The sequence below is a fragment of the Rhagoletis pomonella genome, unplaced genomic scaffold (assembly GCF_013731165.1).
Source record: "Rhagoletis pomonella isolate Grant_MI unplaced genomic scaffold, Rhpom_1.0 Rhpom_scaffold_00001, whole genome shotgun sequence".
Taxonomy (NCBI): Eukaryota; Metazoa; Arthropoda; class Insecta; order Diptera; family Tephritidae; genus Rhagoletis; species Rhagoletis pomonella.
The window spans coordinates 80,109,510-80,114,463 of record NW_023458555.1 but is presented as its reverse complement, the minus strand read 5'-3'; positions in this window follow the sequence as shown (position 1 = coordinate 80,114,463).

The following is a 4,954-nucleotide window of genomic DNA, read 5'->3' as shown; positions in this document are numbered from 1 at the left end:
GCCTCTATTCTTTGTTTACGCAAATACATATCCATACATACATACATACATACATATGTACATATTTCCTTGAACAACAGGCCACAAATAAATTTTTTCTCCAAGGATTATACTTCATTCAGGTATACAGCATAACTGCTACAAGTAGCAAACTATTTTGGAGTATTAACAAGTGCTTACTTGTTTTTTGTTTCTGCGGCACAAACGATTATACCCAGTGGGAATTAGGAGCACGTAATAATACCTTATTAGCAATTTACTCTTCACCTGGCAGTCATTACCATTTCCCTGCCGAACGTCCCTTACTTTTATAAAGGCATGGCCGCCTTATGTAAGTAGGAATTTAGAATGTACATTTGGAATCAGACATACTTCTGAGCCGCTTTACAAAGTAAGTTACGTGTAATGCAGAGAAGTCGCTCGGAGTAGTTCGGCGCTTGGAGATAACTTCGGCTGCACGTTACTTTGCAACTGACAACGTAATGTGTCGTTGGAGGTGTTCATTTTGTGCTTTACTAGTAGATGACATTGGCCATGATGACAATTTTGGTACTAAAAACTGAAAGAAAACATGGCTTACCTCGTAAGGTGCTTACCTATTTTCCCAGTGGGTACTATCTTCTGTAAAGACAAAATACATGCATATGTACATACATACATACATATATAAATATGCATGTTAGGTATGTACATATATAACTCAAAAAAATATCTCATTCCATAACCTGTGCTTATGTATGTAATAAATTTTATTTGTTGTTTTAAAAGCTGCCCTAATATCGAGCCCTAACCGCCAATATAACGTAAGCGACATTTTTTTCAAAATTTTCTTTTTGATGCAGAAATATTCCTAGAGCATCTAGGTACATTTCTGCATCAAAAATAAAATTTTGAAAAAAATGTCGCTTACGTTATTTTGGCGGTTAGGGCTCGATATAATATTTACATATTTGTATGCATATGTACATATGTACACACAATTATTAACATACTTTCGTACATAATCTATTGACATACATTCCCACATTTTTATGCACAAAAATGCATGTGTTGTATAGTGCACTCGGAGCGCTCGCTCCTCGCTTACTCGTCTTACATAGCAGAGCGAGTATGCAGACAGCTACTCGCCTCGTACTGCGAGCGAGGCAACACACAACAGCCTCGCTCGTTTAATAGGAGCGCGAGCAAACAAGCAGCGCTCGCTCGTTTGGAGAGCGAGCCAAACTTCTCGTGCCTCGCCTCATTGCTGCTACGAGTACGCAGTGATGCCAGATTGTGGGTAATTTCCCTATTTGAGGGATATTTTGCCGCACAAATTATTAAAAGGGACATTTCATATAAATAAGGGATTTTCTTTTGACGCAGTTATTGTTGCATAATTGATCAAAATTCAAGAATATTCGACATTCTTACGTAATTAATCGTTCTTAAGATGTGATGTGGAGTGAAATGGTATATAATTGTTAAAAAGTATAAGGACATTTTTGAAAATTTTCTTACGTTAACCAATTCAAGCGCTGAGTAAGAAAGAATCTTTTCAGTTGTAACTGGTGTTTCATGGAAAAAGCGGAACAAATTATCTGATGAAATGTTAAATAGCACATGAATGTGCTTCAATTTTTAAGTCACCAAAAAATTTTTTTAGGCCCTTAGTGAGTGAGCAAAAAAATTTAAGTGAAAAAATGAATGAGTGAAAAAAATGCAGAAAAAGGGGTTTTTTCTTAACAGCGGTCGGCCCTCGGCAGGCAATGGCAAACCTCCGAGTGTATTCCTACTATGAAAAACCGCTTCTCATAAAAATACACTCGCCATTCGGAGTCGGCGTAAAACTGTAGGTCCCTCCCCTTTGTGTGACAACATCAAGGGGACCGCCACAAATTGGAGGAAAAGCACATATGTGTAAGCGCCAAACTATTATTATTATTTTATATGAATTTTACTTCTTTACTACTGAAACATGTATATGTTTAAATTCGTTGGGAATTATGTGGGATACATTTTCAAGATGTGGGTAATTGAGGGATTTTTCCCCCATTTTCGTGGGATTTTTAACAGAGAATGTCTGGCATCACTGCGAGTACGAGCTGCGAGCGCCTCGTTGTCTGCGAGGCATTGAGTAGGAGTTTGCTCGCTCGCTCGCTCGAACTCCGAGTTTTTGCCCAACCTGTGGGCAGTAGATCATGTTTAACGAATTACCGCGGAATCGCTTAACTGAGTGCTGTTCCAAAAATTTTAGAAGCAATAATTTTCAAAGAATTAGCTCTTTCCGCCTCATCAGCAATCAACCTGTCCTAATATGCTTTCTGCACAGGTAAGTCCACCATATCTAACTTACAGGAATCCACCACCTATGTAGCCAAGAACTTTAAAAATAATTTACAAACCGACGTGATCTACACTGATTTTAGTAAAGCATTCGATACAATTTTTCACTGTCTCCAGGGTTTCAATCTGAGTTGTTTGGGCTTCCCACCGATCTTTTTGAGGAGGATTTCTTCATACTTGATGGATAGAAAAAAGTTATTTTTAGAGACAGTGAGTCTTTTGAAATTGTTGTCACGTCCCATATTGGTTTTACTTTTCATCAATGATCTTCCGAATGTGTTAAAGTTCTCTAAATCTCTGATGTATGGTGATGACGTTGAGATTTTTAAAGCCATCAAAACGCAAGATAATAGACACCGACTGCATTAATGAAGTGGTTGTATGGTGTGACTTAAATGGTATGACGCTAAATCTCAATAAGTGTAAATTTATTAGCTTCTCTAGGAGATCCCCCGAATCATATAATTATATGATCCAGGATGTTTGTTTAGATCGGGTTACACATTTTACCGATCCAGGTATCACGATGGATCCGAAACTGAGCTTTAGCACACACATTAATAATTCTGCTAACAAACCCAGAGGAGTTTTGGCATTTGTTAAACGATGGTCAAAAGTATTCAATGATCCTTATATTACCAAAACCCTTTTTATACCCGAGCGCACTTGTGCACAAGGGTATTATAACTTTGTTCACATAACGGTTGTTTGTAACAGGCAAAACGAATCGAGATAGATATAGACAAATGCATACATAAATGATCAGGATGAAAAGATAAATCGATTAAGCGGTGACTGTCTGTCCGTCCGTCCGTCCATCTGTGCACACGATCACTCGAGTAAAAATTGAGATATCTTAACGAAACTTGGTATGTGCACTTCTTTCGGGCGTAGGACGGATGGTGTTGAAAATGGGCAAAATCGGACAATAACCACGCCTACCTCCCATATAACGGTAATTTTCAGAAATACAAAAACTGCGATATTTTAGTAACTACTGAAGATAATTCACTCAAAATTGATATTTATAATAAATTTTAGATGAAAAATAAGAATATTAACATTTTTTTGAAAATGGGCGCAGCCACGCCCACTTATGGTTACATGTGTATATCTTGGTAACCGCGTTATCAATTTATTCTAAACTTTGCACAGTTGTTGGCCTTGATACAGCATACTAAATGGCCGAAAATTTTAAAAATCGGACAATAACCACGCCCACTTCCCATATAACGGTAATTTCCAGAAATACGAAAACTGCGATAGTTTAGTAACTATTGAAGATAATTCACTCAAAATTGATATTTATAATAAATTTTAGACGAAAAATAAGAATATTAACATTTTTTTGAAAATGGGCGTAGCCACGCCCACTTATGGTTACATGTGTATATCTTGGTAACCGCTGCATCACTTTATTCCAAACTTTTCACAGTTGTTGGCCTTGATACAGCATACTAAATGGCCGAAAATTGTAAAAATTGGACAATAACCATGCCCACTTCCCATATAACGGTAATTTTCAGAAATACGAAAACTGCGATATTTTAGTAACTACTGAAGATTTTTCACTCAAAATTGATATTTACAATAAGTTTTAGACGAAAAATAAGAATATTATAAATTTTTGGAAAATGGGCGTAGCCACGCCCAGTTATGTTTACATGTGTATATCTTGGTAACTGCTGCACCAATTTCTTCCAAACTTGGCACAGTTGTTCACCTACATACGAAACATACGAAATGGCCGAAAATTTTTAAAATAGGACAATAATCCCATATAACGGTAATTTAGAGAAATACGAAATCTTCGATAAATCAGTAATTATTGAAGCTAATTTATTCAAAATTGATGCTGGCAACAATTCGTTACCAAGAAATACGTTTAGGATAAAATTTTGAAAAATGGGCGTGGCACCGCCCACTTATGATCACATATATGTATCTCGGTAACCGTTCTACCAATTTGTACCAAACTCGGTGTGGTTATTGTACTTGCCACATAGAAGCAAAACGTTGAAAATTATTGAAATCGAACTAAAATTACGGCCGCTTTTCATATAACAGTAAATTTCAGAAATGCTTGAAACTTCAATATTTCGAAATTTAAGGACGCTAATTTACTCAAAATGAATACACCCCGGTTTACCATGTAGCGGTAGCTTTTGGAAAGGTGAAAAACATATATTTAATACTTGCGCCGGCTATTTAATGTTCGGCTCCGCCCGAGCTTAGACTTTTTTACTTGTTACATCTTAAGAAATACCTATATTGGAATACGCCTCAATAAAAACAATTTTTGCTCTTTGCCTTAAGAAATTCGCCAAGGGATACGTCAAAAAATCTTCCATCCTATAATAGTTGACTGAAACTTATAAACCTACCAATACTTCAAAGCCGCAGAGAGATGATCGGTGTGTTATTCATATTTAAATTAATACACGGAATGGTCAGCAGCTTATTCTTTCTTAATGAGATAAGTTTTAATGTGCACTCTAGACCCTCAAGATATTTCAAACCAATTTGGCTATGCACTTGCAAATCCACCTACGAATCGCATCACGTCTTTCGTTCTCTATGTGTTGACTTTAATAAACATTCTAACCTCATCGATACCTCAGATTCGCTT